The following is a 17,301-nucleotide window of genomic DNA, read 5'->3' as shown; positions in this document are numbered from 1 at the left end:
CTCCCTCGGCCTTAGAAGGAACCAGCCCCACTGACACCTTGACCTCAGACTTCCGGCCACTGAACAGGGGTTATGGCAGCCCCGGGACACTCACACCTCCCCTCCCTCATCTTTCTGTCCAGTGAACACACATGACATCCTACTAGTGCCAAGCACCTGGGAGGTGCTGCAGAGACAACGGAGCCCCAGACAGGCCTGGCCACGTCCTGGGGTCCACAGCTCACCGGGGAGACTCTCAGCCTAACAAACACAGCAAATGCACTGACGCTGATGTGCTAAGAGGCCCCAGAGCCCCAGGGTCCCAGCACAGCAGGCGGGATGCAGAAGAGATGCTTCAGTGGCAGCTGCAATGATCTGACGAGCTCATGGGGACGCGGGAGAGGAGAGGGCTGAGGCCCCGCTCGGGGGCTGACGTGGGCGGGTGTGGCCGGCACAGCCCCTCCCTGCCGCTCTGTGAGCCCCACCAGAAACACACAGACGGGGGTGGGAGGGGCGAAGGCCGTGCTTCCCGGCCTGCAGGTCATAACCATCAGTGGATGGAGGATCCAACACAAGGGTAGCAACTCTTTCTTTTAATGAATTAGAAAACGCCACGTGCGCTGTATGTTACAAGGGTAAGAATTGTTTCCGGAGACTTTTTTTTTTTTTTTTTTTTTTAACATCTTTATTGGGGTATAATTGCTTTACAATGGTGTGTTAGTTTCTGCTTTATAACAAAGTGAATCAGTCATACATAAACATATGTTCCCATATGTCTTCCCTGTTGCGTCTCCCTCGCTCCCACCCTCCCCTCCGGAGACTTTTTGTTCAGTTACTTAGACACAGGTTACGCATGCACTGGGGCTGAGGAGTAGACTGCTTCCTGTCTGACGCCGCGAGTGCCCACCAGGAAACAGATGCACACGACTGATCCACACCTCGATGTCCAGCCCAGGACGGAGGAGGCACCTGGGTGCCGAGACAGCCCCAATGCCTTCCACAGCGGGCAGAGCCAGGGTTCTGGAGCCAGACCGCCAGCCTCTTCCTGAGCGACGGCCGCAGGACAGAGCCTGGGTGCCGGACCCCAAAACCTCACGTGCCAATGGATGCCAGCTGTGTGTGCCCTGTGCTGGCGGTCCCCATCTAACGCTGCCCGGGACCCCAAGTCCCACCCGCTGCCCATCCTGGAAAGCGCACGATGGCCCAGGGAAAAGAGGATTCCCACCAACCTCACCGGTGTCGTGGTCGAGAAAGCACGTCACACGCTCAAGGGAGTGATGTAGGTGTACTCGTGCCAGTGCACGTGTGAGTGTGCACGTGTGTGTAGATGTGTGCTCATGTGAGCATGTGCACGCGTGTGGGGTACGTGTGTGCACTCACCCACACACACCATCGTGGTGCCGGGCTGGGGGTGGAAGGTGCCTGGATCTCTTCCCCAAGTGACTCGGGGGGCAGAAGCCAGAGAGGAGCCCCAGGGATGCACGACAGTCACTGGACGGTGAGATCCGGGGGAAAGCAGGGGTCGCTGAAGGCGAGGGAGGCGTGGCCAGCCCTCCAGGTGTCCCAGCAATCCGCGCCAGGCCGGGGCAGCCGAGGAGCGGGTGCTGGGAGCACCAGAGGCGCTGCCCTCTGCACCCAGTCCAGCCGGTGCTCCCCTGAGGCCGCATCGGGGCTGTGCTCGGCACCTCCCTTTCTGCCACCCTGCGAGGGGCTCCCCACTGCTCCCTGTGCCCCGCCGGAAGCCGGAGGGCCAGTCGCATGTCCACATGCTCCACAAAGTAGGTGTGTCCCGAGATGTGAGTCTGCACAGGATGTGCTAACGAGGAAGGGGGCCCACGAAGCTACAGATCCCACCCATGGCGCCAGGCCAGGCTCAGCAGCCACAGCGGACGCGCGTGCCTCTGCAGAGCTGCCACCAGGGCTGGCCGCGAGTGCCCCTGCAGAGCTGCCACCAGGGCTGGCCGTCCAGATGGTCACTCCTGACCCCTGGCCGGGTTGCTGACCGCTCGTCCCACACAGGAGGGGCTGCTCCGCCGTTGGGCACTGCCCCCGTCATCCTCCCCCTGTTTCTCGTGGGAGTGATGCTAAGCCGTTGCCTCACTCGTGAGGTTAGTTTAATTAAAACTGAATGAGCTGGGTGACCAGGTGCAGATAAAGCACAAACATGCCAGGCCCGGCCACCGGCCTGGTGCCCAGCTCGTGCTCCCGTCCAGCCAGACGGGGGCCAGCCCTTCCCTGGCCCAGGCCTGAGTGTCCCCACGTCCCTCCCTCTCCAGCCCTGCATGCCCCTCCTCCCTCAGCCCCCCTCACTGGGCCGGCCAACCGTCCACCGGACCTAGGGTGCGCCAGCCCAGCCTGTGTGGGTGGACAGATGGACACCTGACCCCAGCCCAGCCCGGTCACTGGAAGACGGTGTTTTGACCGAGAACCGCCAGGCGCAGAGCTGCGCCCTAGTTAGGGCGTTTGTTTGGCCCAGAGATGAGTGAGCCATCCTGAAATTGCTCTGTATTTATTCTAGAATTAGGCAAGCAGGCAAACGCGTAGGTAATCAGAACGGCTGCACAGTTTGCAAGTTCTGTTCAAAATGAGAACGCGGGGCCCTTGCTCAAAACTCGCTCAGAATTTCAGGACGGCAACAGCAGAGCCGCAAACCCTCCAAGCACGAGGCCCTGGATAATGCGAGTCTGGGCTGGAGGAAGGAGCCGCAGGTCAGCAGGGGAAGGGGGAGGGGGGCTGCCGCCCCACATGGGAGTCCGCACGCGCTCAGGACTGTGACACAGATATGGGTGTGGACATGCACGGCCAGGCAGGCGGGCGGAGACCTGGGCACACGTGTGTGGAAGCATGTTCTGAGCTCCGGTCTCAGACGCCGCAGCGCCCAGGTGGGCATGGAGCCCACTCTGAGCCCAGACCGCAGTTCCGAAGATCCTTCTCCCGCCAGAGGCATCAGGGCGCCCTGGAGAAACCGCTGATTCCAGAGCTCAGGCCCAGAAGGCGCCAGTGAGCCTGGAGTGTCCTTTGGGGCCACAATGGGGGGCCCATGGGAAGGACAGAGCCACCCCGAAGGGCTCCCGAAGGCCAAACCTGGGACGAGCTGACCAAAGAATAACAATAATGACAGTGACGGGTTACAGACTCCTGCCTCAGCCCAGGCTGCCCTGACAAACACCACAGATGGGTGTTTAAACAGCAGGCAGATTTCTCACGGCCCCGCAGGCTGGAGGCCCCAGGCCACGGGGCTGGCAGGGTCCTCACGCAGTAGACACAGACACCAGTCCCACCACGGGCCCCACCTGCATGGGCTCGTCTGAACCTAATCACCTCCAAGGCCCACCTCCCCATACTTCCCACTGGGGGTCAGGGCTTCAACATACGGATTTGGGGCACACAGATGTGTAGTCCATCACACCAGCTAGGAAAACAAATGCCCAGATAAGGAGGAGAAGCCGAATTACGGTTCATAAACGCAGAAGGGCCAATGGGCTCAGAACGGCCACTCAGCAAACACCACAGTGATCACTGTGTTAGGCCAGAAGCATCTAGGGATGTAAAAATTGGTGGGAAATTATGATGAGACGTGAGATAGTCTCCCCATGAGACAGCGAACGGAGACGCAGCAAGTTCACGGTGGAGCAGACCACCTGCCGCGCACACGCGGACAAGAGGCCCCCAGAAGGGCCCAGTGCCGCCCCTGTGGGTTCCTACCCAGGGGCGCGTCCTCAGCGTGGCCGCAAGGCAGCAGCAGACGAGCCCCGGCTGACAGGCCTAGCCTGGGCCAGTGTCCCCCAAAGGTCCAAGAATGAGGTCTCCTTGGAGGAGACACCCAGGAGACATGGTGACTAAACGCCATGCATGTCCTGCGGTGGGTCCTGCTCAGATGAGGCCACGTTGCACTGGTGTCAACAGTGCTCACGGAGCTGGGTCGGTGTTCCCTTCCCCGCCGTGAGCAGGGCATGGTGGCGATGGAGTCGTTGGCTCCGGGGGTGCAGCTGCAGGACACGCCGGAACACCCTGTGCGGCTTTGCTTTTTTATGAGTCCAAAGTCATTTCCAAACGAACAGTTAGAACGTGACCCTGAAGTAAACGATGTTCCTTTGTCCTTGGCGTATACCTCACTGACACACAGTGTGAGCGCTGTGCTCGAAGGCTTCGACTTGCATGGTTACGTCACCGCCGCTTTGTCCTACGGCTGTGCCCGCGTGCAATGGCACCTCCCCAAGTTCATGTCCACCCAGACCCAGAACAGGCCCTTATTTGACGTAGGGTCTCCGCAGAAGTGGGTGGCCAGGACGAGGCTGTACCGGGTGGCGCGGGCCCAGTCCAGCACGGGCGTCCCGTAAGAAGAGGGCGGGCACGCAGAGGGGAGCCGCGGGAACAGGAGGGTGGCCCCTGCCCAGGGACCCAGCCCCGAGCTGCCAGAGCGGGGCAGGTTCTCCCCAGGCCTCAGCGGGAACCACCGTCTGGCACCTGCTCCCAGACAAGAGACAATAAACCCCTGTCGCTTCAGACCCTGCAGTTTGCGAGCTCGCTGGGCAGCCCCAGGCACTTGTTCCCATCGCCTGTTTCTTTTTTTTTTTTCTTTTTTTCTTTTGGCCACAGCACGCAGCATGCGGGATCTTAGTTCCCTGGCCAGGGATCGAACCCGTGTCCCCTGCAGTCCTGCAGTGGAAGCGCGCAGTCCTAACCACTGGACAGCCAGGGAATTCCCAGCGGTTGCCCGTTTCTTTCTTTCTAACGATATGATATTATCCCATGTGTGGGAACTCCACGCCCTCAAGTGAGAAGACGAGGCCGATTCACCCGAGGCTGGCCGTCCTAACCCCGACGGCTAGATCAGTGCTTCCATCATTACAGTGTCGCACAGAGCATCCCCCGCCCTGGAAGTCCTCTGCGCTCTGTCTGCTCATCGCTCCCCACAGCCCTGGTGACCCCTGATGCTTTCACTGTATCTGTAGGTTTATCTTTTCCAGAATATCGTACATTTGGAATCACACCGTCTGTAGCCTTTTCAGATTGGCTTCCTTCACTCGATCATATGTATTTAAGGTTCCCCAGTGTCTCTTCACAGCTTCATAGCTCACTTCTTCTCAGTGTCTGATGTACCACAGTTTATTTACCCCGTAACCTACTAAAGGACACCTTGGTGGTTTCCAAGCTTTGGCAGTTATGAATAAAGCTGCTATAGACGTCCATATGCACGTTTTTGTGTGGACATAAGTTTTCACCTCCTTTGGGTAAAGAGCAGAAAGTCTGATTGCTGGATCGTATGGTAAGAGTAGGTTTACATTTGTAAAAAGCTGCCCAACTGTCTTCCGAAGCGTCTGTACCACGTTGCGTGCCCACCAGAGTGAAGGAGGTTCCCGTTGCTCCACGTCCTTGTGAGCATCCGGTGCTGTCGTGTTCTGGATTAATAGGTGCGTGACGGCGTCTCGTGGCTGCTTTAACTTGCACGTAGGATGTGAAGCATCTTTTCATATGTGAATCTGTCATCTGTGTATCCTCTTTGGCAAGGTGTATATTCAGATCTTTTCCAATTTTTAAAATGGGGTTGCTGGTTTTGTTATTACTGAGTGTAAAGAGTTCTTTGTATATGTTGGATAATAGTCCTTTATCAGATGCGTGTTTTGCAAATATTTCCTCCCCATCTGTGACTTTTTTCATTCTCTTAGCTTTCACAGACACTTCATTAGTTTCAACAAATCCCAGCTCATCAATTCTTTCTTTCATAGATCATACTTTTGGTGTTGGGTCTAAAAACTCATCTCCAGACCTGAGGTCATCTAGGTTTCTCCCATCTTATCCTCTGGGAGTTTCATAGTTTTGTAGTTTCATTTTAGGTCCCTGATCCATTTTGAGTTGATTTTGTGAAGGGTGTGAGGTCTCGATTCATCTTCTGTGTGGACATCACTTGTCCCAGCACCATTTGTCGAAGAGACTGTCTCTGCTCCGTTGCGTTGTGTTTGCTCCCTTGTCAAAGGTCAGTGACCACATTTATAGGGTCTGTTTCTGGGCTCTGTTCTGTCGGTTGATCTCTACGTCTTTTCCGTCCCCGACACCGCAGTCTTGGTTACTGTAGCTTCACAGTAAGTCCTGGAGTCGGGTGGCGTCCGTCCTCCAACTCGGTCCTTCTCCTTCAATGTTGCCTTGGCTGTTCTGGGTCTTTTCCCTCCTCTCCATGTTAATTTGAGAATCACTTTCTTGACATTCACTTACAATAACTTGCTGGGATTTTGATTGGGTACACTTCATTTTAAATGGTTAAACTTACTGATTTTTATTTGTTCTACTGAATTGTAAACTGTAACTAGAAAGGCTTTTCTCCCCTGTGTTTTCCTCTAGAACTTAACGTTTCATTTTTTTGTATTTATATCTCTAGTCCTTTGGGGGGTTATTCTGGTGTAGAGTATGAGCTAAGGATTCCGTTTTATCCTTTTCTAATGGCTGCCCAGTTGTCCCAAGAATATTATTTTCGAAAGTCCATCTTCTCCCACCTTTACCACAGGCCAAATGTCTATGTGCATCTGATTCTATACCTCCTATTCCACTGGTCTGCTGTCCAAAAACTGAAATTTCAAATATTCAGACCAATAGAAGAATTTTCAAGAATTAATGACAAAAACCCTCATCTCCATCCACCTGGGCACAAGAAGGGGCCGAGAGTGGCCTCCAGGGCGTCCTCTGCTGCTGTCGCCTCTCGGGTGGCACACGTTCCGTGGTCACCATTCCCTCGGCCGTCGTAGAGGATGTTCACTGGCCGTCCGTGAGTTCCAATCCTGCCGACCTTGGTGCCTGCCTTTTATAACAAACATTTTCCCGTCACCTCTTGCTCTGCCGAAATGAAAGTCAGGGTCAGTGTTACCTACTTGTACGTATCATTTCGGAAAGATCAATGTAACGGCCTGTCATAAAGGAGCAGAGGGTGAATAAGTTTGCACGTGCAAACAGGTACTTTGGTACCTAGATGCACAGATGCCTCCCCTGGAAGGCAAGGTATTGGACCCAGCGTCCCCATCGTGGTGCTGTGGGGCTGCAGCCGCGGGGAGGGCAGGTGACACGAGTGCCCTGTTGTCCAGAGTGACGGCCACTACCTGCTTGTTCTCCACAGAGTCGAGCACCGTCCTCCCCGACCACCTTATTGCAAATTCCTAGAAAGATCAGACTTGTTAAAATCATGCAAAAATTATGTGTTTATATGTAAATAATCAGAATCTGGGCTCAAGCTTTCCACCGGGTGTCCGGCAAGACCTTGCGAACCGCTCACACAGGGCCAGGGCACCCTAACGACCAGGCATGGGGCCACCAGCCAAAGGCCCACAGCGTCCAGCGCAGCCCTTGGGCCTGGTCGCCCCCGGCAGGGGGCACCGGGTCACAGGGGAAGACAGAGGGAGGAGAGTGACAAAGGCGGTGGGGGAATCTACGTAACTGGCTGCCTGGACCCATGGCCACGCGGCACCACCGTGCAGCACCTGCCTGTGCGCGAGGCCCAGCCGCCTCCTTCAGCCCTTGGCCCCCGTCAGAGGCCGTGGTTGTCACCAACGTGCCCATCCAACACCGGCTTTGACGCTGGACAGAGGCGGAAAGAGCCGGCTGGACGTGTTAATTCTTGCCCAGGGTCTGTCTTCCTCAGGCCTCTCCTCACCGAGATGACGACCAGGACGGCGGAGCAAGTCGGGCTTCCACCCTGAAGGGCAATGAACGGACCCTGCCTTCCCCTGGGTAGATAATCCCAGCCCCTACCCTGCCAGACTCCGCCCCTCCCTCCCTGACTCCCCCCCAATCCCCTGCGGGGTGACTGCAGGTCCTGGCCGCATTGCACCCCAGGGTGGCAGTCTCCTCGCGGCGCTGAGCGGCCGGCCTTCTCTGCCAACTCCCTGTGTCCTTCTCTTCCCTCTGCTCTCCTCCCTCGGCCTCAGGACCTTCCACATCCAGACTGCTTGGTCTCGACCTCCTGTCCCCGGAGCCGTCACCTTCCACCCACCTCGCCCCATGTGGCCTCCTCTCTCTGGCTGTCTTTCCAGTCCTCTGGGGTCATTCACCCCATCACTGCCACCCCAGCCATTGGTCGGGCTGCTGTCACGCCCCCTTCCCCCAATGCAGACCCCACGTTTTGGGCCTGAGCCCCTCCTTCCACGCAGCCGGCCCTCCGTCACCTGACAGGCCAGCCGCACTGCACTCAAAGCTCCAAACGCGCCCAAACCCAGCGGCAACTGTGCCCCCGACGTCACCCACCTCCCAAACCCGTAAGGAGCTCCCATCCGCCCGCTCCTATTGCTACCTGAGACCGCGGGCCCCCGAGCCCCCGTGCCTGGTGAGAATGGGGTCCTGGAGGGCGCCCTGCCCTCTCCGTCTGCTGCACATGCGCGGCCCTGCTCCGCGGAGGCCTCCGCGCCCTGTGCTCTGCAGCCCTGCTCGGCGGAGGCCTCAGCGCCCTGTGCTCTGCAGCCCTGCTCGGCGGATCCCCAGAGCTTTGGCCTCTGCGTCTCCCTACATGGCGGCACCCCGCCAGCCCTGAATGGCACCTGCAGTTGCCCTGCTGACCACCCGCCCCTGCCGGTCCGCTCCCCCAGCCCCGGGACTCGCCAGTGCTGGCATCCTCCTTCGGGTGTGCATGTCGGCGACCGCACGGCAGCCTGGGGTGACAGCACACCCACCGTCGCCAGGGGCCCGGGAGGATGCAGCCGTGGCCAGGGCTGTGCCCCGCTCCGAGGGACTGCGAGGGCCTCCCCAGGGACCCCTGAGGCCATCTCCCCGTCCTTCTCAGCACCTCTCTCTGCAGGTGAACCCTGAGCTGCGGGGCATTAGACGTCCACAGCACCACATCTGCCAGAGTCTTGCCCCCCCCCCAGGCAGCCCGCCCTGCCCCCAGGTCATGTGACATCATCCCTGTGCGGGGGAGGGGGAGGGAGGGAGGGAGGCAGGAGGCACCCTCTTGCTGCAAGTCCCCCCCCACCGGCCCCGCCCCAGGTCTGCTCTGTGTCCCGGTGCTGGCGGTGCCGGGTGATGTTCTGCAGCTGCTGGCTGTGCAGTGCGAGGGTCCCGAGACCACCCTGAGGTTCAATGACTCACTAGGACTCAGCTCAGCAAAACTGACTTATGACTTATGACAGCCAAGCGCCCAGATTACAGCCAGCCGGCGGGGGAGGGGTGTGCAGGGGGAAGACACAAAGGCAGGGCCCAGGGGAGCCCGGGCACCCTCCCTCCGAGGAGTCCCGGACGGTGACAACACGCCCGGGGGGCGACGGCCAGGGAGCCCGGCCTGAGCCCTTGAGTCCAGGGTTTTATTTGGTGTGACCACATGGCGTGGCTGACCTGAGTCATGTTCCCTGGGCCAGGGAAGCAAGGATGCTCGCATCAGGCCAGACATTCCAGGGCCTTGGAGTCGGGGGCAAAGGGCCAGGCCTCACCTGGGCAGGGCAAACCCTCCGCCGCACAGGCCGGGCCCTGGACGTCGGCTGACAGCCTCAGTGTCTGCCTCACGCTGGTCCTGGAGATGGTGGTGTGTACGGTCCCGGTCAGAGTTTTAGTTAATTCAGGTGGGGACAAGGGACTGGCCAATGGAGCTTCTGCTCTTCCGGAGAAAAGACAGCAAATTCTGAGACACTTATAGCTTATACTATACTATACTATACTAGCTTATACACTTATAGGAGGGGCCCTGAGTCAGCTTAAAGGGAAGCAAAACTCGAGATCAAATCAACAGAGATGTAAAAACTGGAGGCCACCAGTGAAGAACTGGAAAACCTCAGATCTTAACTCAGGCTGGAAAGAGAGACGTTGAGAAAAGATGTGAAGGAAGAGAAAGCTAACCGTTTAGAACAAGACTACCTGGTGGCCAGAGGAGCATGACCCGGAGCTCCCTGGGGACGTGTCCAGCTGGGAGCAGCTGAAGGGAGTGGTCTCGGAAGCCCACCAGGAGATGTACGGCCGCAGACAGCAAGGAAGGCTCCCTGAGTCGCGGGATCCCTCCTCACCCACGCACCCCAGACAGAACGGGCGACTGGGGAGGCCCAGGGCCCACCTGAGGTCACATGGCTGTGCACCAGCTCGGGTGGACGTGTGACGGGGGTGACTCTCCCGGGGACAGCATCTCACAGACGCACTCTGTTCAGACAGAAATGTAGTTATTTCGTGAGCAGGTCGTCTCCTGTTCTCTGAGTTCTGGACGCCGTACGGAGGGCTCGCAGTTAACGTTTCTGCCCAACCCCCCGCCACGGTGAACCGCACGGAGTTTGCCTGAGCAGCTGACGTCACTGGAGACATTTGGGACCCAACGTCCACCGAGCGAGGGCTGTGCTCACTCTGCGATGAGATGTGAGTGCTGGGCTGACCAGTCCAGCCTGGAAGAAAGCCCTGCTCACAGCTCTAACGAGCTCAGCGTAAGCAAGGCCAGGCCCGAGACGATGTCAGCGGGAGAGGCCGGGCGGGGACACTGTGCGGGACGCCACCCACCCCCAGGAGACCGGCCCCAGCCGTCCAGGTCTTGAGCACGGGGCCCGGCCTCTCTGTGCCCATCCCACTCCCGCTGCTAAAAGGCTCCCTCGCTCCCGCCTGGCCCTCGCCCTGCGCTGGGGCAGCCTCTCTGGACTCAGCCCCAGCTCCCCGTGCGCACCTGCGGCAGGTGTGCAGAGACTCCGTGCCCTCTGGGAGGGATCTGCACCCTCGCAGTGGGGTCTCCACGTGGAAGATCCAGGGCTGTCGATTTTGCTCTCAGTCCTGGGCGGGGTTGTTATAGCAACAATCAGGGCCCAGGGCTGGAGCTCAGACAGAAACATCAGAGCACAAGGGAAGCAGGACAGAGCTCCAGACGTGGCCATGTCAAATTGGCCTCTTCCTGCCATGAAGGGCTATTTCCTGAAGGTTTGGGGCCTTCAAAAGCTGTTTGGCTCCCCGCATGTTCCAGAGAAGAGAATCTATTATTTGTTCAAAAACACGTTTCCAGTACCGACACGGAGTCATATTAGAAGCTCTGCAGGAAGGTTCGCCCAACTATCTGTGAGATAATGACAGGGCTGAGTGCTCTAAGGCTGAAACCTGTCATCACATTGATCTTCCTCCTGGAAAGCTGGTCCGTCCATGAGGGTACAGCGGGGCGGACCACCAGCACCTCGCTGGGGGCAGAGGGATCTACGGGTCTGCCTCCCGAGCCCCTCAGGACACGACCCACACCAGCCCCGCTCGCGCAAGGACGGCGCACGCTGCCCCCGGGGTGGGGACTGCACCCTGGGGCCAGGGCCAATCCAGCTGTGAGAGAAGCAGAGGGCGTCCAACTCCTGAGAGGGTGAGAGCCGCTGCACCTGCTTGTGTGCACCCCTCCCTTCCCGTGACCTCACACTCCTGCCCGCCATCTCCTCTAAGCCTCGAAACAGCCGATTTTGGTGACATTCCAGGAGGATTCGCAATGGAGTTGGAGGAGGGGCTGTATGGGATGAACTGTTTCCCTCCAAACTTACATGTTGACGCCCTAACCCCCAGGACCCCAGAATGTCACTGAATTCAGACATAAGGTCTTTAAAGAGGTAATCAAGCTGAAAGGGGTCACCAGGGAGGGCGCTAATCCAATCCGAGCGCTGTCACTGCAAGAAGAGATTAGGACACAGGCAGGGACAGATATGAGGGCACAGTGAGGAGATGGCCCTCAAAGAGACCTTGATCTTGGGCCCCAGCCTCCAGAACTCAGACAAGGGATGTCAGCTGCTGAAGCCACCACGGCAAACCCACACGGACCCAGAGCCAGACCCTTCTGACCCTCCCTCCAGGCCGGCCAATGCCTCACAGGGCAGCCGTCCAACAAACGATGGTCCGGCAGCCAGGACAACCTAGTAGGACCTGGCTGGTCCTTCGTGCTGGGCTCTGGGCCGCGGGTTTCCAACATCTGCTCTCCTCAACTCTCCGCCAATAGGCGGATTATCCCGATTTCACCAAAGGTAACTCTAGGAGGAGTTACACGTCTCACCTGAAAGCTGAGTCCAGTGTCCAGGACTGACTGGTCACGGCCAACTTCACTCCGCGAGCTGTGACCACACCTAGGAATACAAGCCAACCCACCCCAGGGGAGAAGGGGCCCAGAGGCCGGCACCCACCCCATTCGGCGCCTCCGATCTGTTCCTGCTGTTTCCACATAGCAGCACCTCAACTGCATTTCTCACAGTTTCTCTTCACAGGGTTTTATTTTTGCTGATAAATAAACCCTGCAGAGTCACCTCCGATGCGTCAGGATGAATGGGCTCAGGAAACACCCCAAGTTCAGCACAGAATGGGGCTCAGAGCAGCCACAGCTCTGCTCCAACACGGCCAGGCGTCTCTCGTCTTCAGAGAGACACCCACGAAAACTCCCACCACGTAACAGCACCTCACCTGTCAGACTGTTTGACACTGGACCCTGAACGCAGAGCACCAGAAGAGCACGCACGCTCACACTGGTGGTGAGAATCTGAGCCGTGTGCCAGCCGGGGAAGAAACGTGGCTGCACCTGGTGAGAACACCTGCACCTACCATCTGAACCTACGCCTCCACCTCTCAGAACCTATCTCAGACACACCGTCAAAAACTATGAGAAATTGTATATTCAAGGGTATGCATTACAGCCCTAGTCTTAATAACTAAAGACTGGAAACAACCCAGTTGTCTATCAACATGGAGACCATTGAATAAACTGTGGTACATCCACAAAATAGAGACGTGTGGCTGTAAAGAAATACAAGAAACACCACTATTTACCATGGGGTGTTTCCTCCAGATGCAGGTAAAAAAAGAATTAAAGACTCAATGGAGGGCTTCCCTGGTGGCGCAGTGGTTGAGAGTCCGCCTGCCGATGCAGGGGACGTGGGTTCGTGCCCCGGTCCGGGAAGATCCCACATGCCGCGGAGCGGCTGGGCCCGTGAGCCATGGCCGCTGAGCCTGAGCGTCCGGAGCCTGTGCTCCGCAAGGGGAGAGGCCACAACAGTGAGAGGCCCACGGACCGCAAAAAAAAAAAACCTCAATGGAGGGGCTTCCCTGGTGGCGCAGTGGTTGAGAGTCTGCCTGCCAATGCAGCGGACATGGGTTTGATCCCTGGTCCAGGAAGATCCCACATGCCACGGAGCAACTAAGCCCGTTCACCACAGCTACTGAGCCTGTGCTCTAGAGCTCGTGAGCCACAACTACTGAAGCCCGTGTGCCACAACTACTGAAGCCCGCACTCCTAGAGCCCATGCTCCACAGCAAGAGAAGCCAACGCAATGAGAAGCCCGCTCACTGCAACTAGAGAAAACGCACGCACAGCAACAAAGACCCAACGCAGCCAAAAATAAATAAATAAAATAAATAATTTTTTTTAAAACTCAGTGGAACTTCTAGAGATGAAAACTATAACATCTAAAATGAAAAATTCACAGGATAAGCTTAAGAGCAGTTTGGAAACTGCAAAAATATACCAGGGAGCTTGAATACATAGCTTTAGAAAGTACTCAAACCTAAGCAAGGAGAGGAGATAAAACCCGAAAAAGTCAACAGCCTCACTGACATTGGGAGAGCAGGCTGTCTAACATACACGTCAACGTACATACCCCAAAGAAGAGGCAGACGAAAAGTATTTGAAGAAATCCTGGCTGCAACATTTTAAAGTTTGATGAAACTCACAAATTGAATAAGATCAACTGGCCTCACACAGGACAAACAAGGGAAACTGCTACAGCAAACTGCCAAAAACCAGCGACTTTTTATAAAAATTCTAAAAGCAGCCAGAGAAAATAGACAGCCTACATAAAGTGAAACAAAGGTAATACAGCTATAACCGCTAACCTCTCATCAGAAACAATGCAAACTGGAAGATAATAAAACAATATTCTTTAACATGCTGGAAGAAAAAATGCCCATCAACCTAGAATTATACACTTAGTGAAAATCTTTCCAAAAACTGAAGGCAAATTAAAAAGAGTCTCATACAAGCAATAGTTGAGAGAATTTACCACCAGCAGATTGGCAGAACAAGAAATGCTAACGGAAGTTACTGAGGCTAAAGGAATAAACACCAGCTAGAAGCCAGCATATGTACACGAGAGCCAAGAGCACAGGTGTATGTACAGAAACAAAATGTATCTTTGCTCATTTTAAATTTACTTAAAATATAGTTGAATGTTTAAAGCAAAAACAACAATGGACTCGATGGCGTACCTGGAAGTGAGGGGGTACGGAGGAGGTTTCTCCCCCCGATGGCAGCCCCCTCCCTTATCCTGGGAACCTGGGTCTGTGGACTCCATCCCAGGCTGTCCATAGTCATTCATCCTCAGGGGCGTGGTGAGTAGTTCTTGGGCCCAAAAAATAAAATAAAAACTTGGGATCATACCGGGAGTCCACTCCACTTGGGAATTACCATGAATGAAGTAAAGAAAGGCCCTTGGGCGGTGGGGGGGCTCCATGCAGCCCTGGGCGCAGCAGCTGCTTCCCCTCTTTCTCCAGGTGACCCCACGCCGTGAGGAAACAGCGCAGAGCACCCGGCTGTGACGGCCTGAGTGGTGTGTGTGTGAGCACTGGGGTTCTGATCTCACACAGCGCCCGGGGCTGACATTTGAGGGGCCCTGAGAATAAGCCTCACTCTGGAGGAAAGGGATTAGCATTCGAGGGACCCCAACCAAATGCCCACCCTCAACAGTAAGTTCTCCAGATATCACCTACAAACCAGCACCAGGAGGGCCGCTCAGAAACAGGAGAGCTGTTATGAGGAACTTTCCAACACTGAGTATTTTTTGTGGGTGGGAAAGAGAACCCCGTGGGAGCCACATCCTCACCAAGAGGGCTGGGCATCGGACACAGGGCGTGACCTGGAGTCTGGAAGCTGTGTGGGCCCCAAGCTCCCACACACCAAGGCCTTTTCATAGCTCCTGGACGCACAAACAGCGGGACACCCAGCTCTGCGGGACGGCTCTCCTCCCTGCAGAACAATAACCAGCTGCACCTGGAACGGAGTTCAAACTGGATCAAAGCTCAGTCTGCAAGATTGGGAGAGGGATGTGAAGCTGCATCCTAGAGCCCCCCCACTGAAGGCCGGCTGTATCCTGGCCTCTGGATGCCATGAGATGCCCTGCCCTGGGTACCGCACCCATCCCCTTGTAGGCTCACAAAACTGGAGGTGGCCTTTGTTCCCTGCAGACTAAGAGGCCTATAGCATGCCTTCCTCCGCTGCACAGAGTAGAGCACCGAGGGCAAAGCTGCAGGGTGTAGAGCAGCCCAGCCCTGAAGGTGCTCCCCAAGTGTGGCAGGAGCACAGCGCACGACAGCTGAGGGCAAAGGGCTGGTAAGCCTGCTACGGAGGATGGATTTTATACTCAGGGTGACAGGAGTCAGCAAAGGGTTTCCAACAGGAGGGCAGGTGTGCTGAACAGGGAGCAGGCAGGAGGGGAAGGTGGAGACGGGGGTCCAGCTACATGCTATTCCAATGGCGGAAGCCAACATGGCCACAAGAAGATGCTACAGGGGAGGGTGAGTACGTGAGGGTGCAAGAGGCAGGGAAAAGTCTCCGATGCCCCTAAGTCTCTGACCCATATCCCAGGGGGGTGACCCAGAGCCACCGCTGCACTCCGCCCCTGATGCCTTGCTCCTGGGAGGCCTCCATCCCTCCACCGTCTCTGCAGCAGCAAATCACTCTCCCATCTACTCAGCGAGCCCCCACCCCCTTCTCTGAAGCCCTGAGCAATTTATTGGGTCTTTAACAGCATCTACTGTTTCTATAAACGCTTAGCAATGTTTTTGATTGTGAGACAGAAGGAAAAGAGAAGTGGATGTGAATGCGAATGAGGATGGCGCATTCTCCATCACAGAGGGCCGGCCACTGGGCATGGGAGGCTCCAATGAATCAAAGGTCCTGATTCCACGGACTCTTTAATGCAAACAGGAAGAGCACGTGCCCTTCCAGGGGCCAACTGGGCAGCTTTCAACAGCCTGGACAGGGGGAATGAGTTCCCTCACTCCCTGGAGCCCCAGCTGAGCTCTCCCTCTAGCGGGCGGGGGGGCTGGCCCTAAGGGGAGCTACTGAGGATCCGGTCCAGCCCTCAGCAGCCTCGGCTCCTGGGAGGCACTGGAGGGTGATTTAAAAGAAAAAAAGAAAAAAGAAAAAAAAACTGTTCACATATTGAGATATAGGGAAGTCGTTCTGGCTTATATATGAATTAACTTGAATTTGATGCTAACTAAAATAGCCTGTTTGTGGCCTATCAGACATACATTGTACATCTGCTTTAATTATTAGAAAAAAAGGACACATTGACCAGAAGTAAAGAATGTCCATGTTAAAAAAAAGATTAAATGGCGCTCTTCCTGGGACGCCAATGCTGGTCCTCCTTTGATAAGAAGCCCTTCCCAGGCGCCAAGGCCATACTGATTCGCTGTTTACGTGCTGATCTGTTCTCTTTATTAAAACCTTGAAGAAATGTTATCTGACTTGTTTAATGTTCTTTGTTCTGACGAAATATAAAACTGTGCTGAAAATCATGCTTATCCGGAGCAGTTTCTCGGGGAAACCTGGTAAGCGGGCTTCTGGGCTAGTCCTCAGCTTGGCTCAAATAAAACTCTTTTCTATTGTTATAGATTGTTTATCGATTACTTTCGTTGACAAGGGCCTCGGCCCTTCATTTAGAAATGCTGTGTTTTTCTTCAAAGGCGCCCCTCTGGGGGTTCATATTTAAAGACGACGGTAATCAACACGAAAGGGTCGCTGACTTTAGTGAGTCTATTTCTTTTCTCTGCCATTTTTCACGTTGACATAACGCCAGACTCAGAAAGGCTGAGAACAGCGCACACCCCCGCCGCGTCTCAGGCCCGGCTCCTCCGCGTTCACACGCCGCCCCGCCGTTTGGCCCGGGTGCGAGGGTCCCTCCCGCTTCTCCGGTGGTGGCGGCGTTGGAGAGCCCTGCGCCCCGGCCCTCCCGACGCCCCCGCCCCATAGGTGCCCTGGGACCCGCCGAATTGCCAGCGCCCGGACCCCGCGGGGTACGCCGGGAGGACGGCGCAGGCGGGTGACGATAGCGTCGCGCCACTCACGCAGGCGTGCGCGCGTGCGCGGCGGCGGCAGGACTACGCTTCCCAGGGGGCCGCGCGGCGCGCCCACTTCCGGCGGGCGGCGCGGGCCCGGAAGCGGCGCACCGGCGAATCCCGCAGCGACAGGTCGGCGGCGGCCGCGGCGGCGGCGGAGGCGGCGGCGGGAGCATGCGGGGCGGCTGGCGGCCCGCGGCGCGCAGCGCGTTCTTTCCCCGGCGGTGGCGGCGGCGCGCAGCGGCTCTCGCGTGAGCGGCGGCGGCCGGAGCGGCCGGCAGGGCGCCGGAAGGGAGGGCGGCGGGACCCGCCGCCGCC

The 17,301-nt window shown here is 56.8% G+C and overlaps 1 protein-coding gene across 6 annotated transcripts in view; it reads left to right on the top strand.

Annotated features, from left to right (window-relative positions):
- The first annotated feature begins 4,786 nt into the window (after nucleotides 1-4,786).
- CLPTM1L (CLPTM1 like) overlaps nucleotides 4,787-17,301 on the top strand; it is a 25,710-nt gene continuing 13,195 nt past the window's right edge. For 2 of the 6 annotated variants that reach the window (XM_027125449.1, XM_027125448.1), the window contains exon 1: nucleotides 17,283-17,299. The gene's annotated coding sequence lies outside the window, so the exon portion shown is untranslated. Of the gene's footprint in view, nucleotides 4,792-6,629; nucleotides 6,636-17,267; nucleotides 17,300-17,301 lie in introns of those variants that run through there. The other 4 variants (XM_027125446.1, XM_027125445.1, XM_027125447.1 and 1 more) reach the window with 4 other exon arrangements.

This window comes from Aethalodelphis obliquidens, unplaced genomic scaffold (assembly GCF_003676395.1).
Source record: "Aethalodelphis obliquidens isolate GAN/ISIS:26980383/991018 unplaced genomic scaffold, ASM367639v1 scaffold29, whole genome shotgun sequence".
Lineage (NCBI taxonomy): Eukaryota > Metazoa > Chordata > Mammalia > Artiodactyla > Delphinidae > Aethalodelphis > Aethalodelphis obliquidens.
This window is presented reverse-complemented; position numbering and strand designations above follow the sequence as displayed.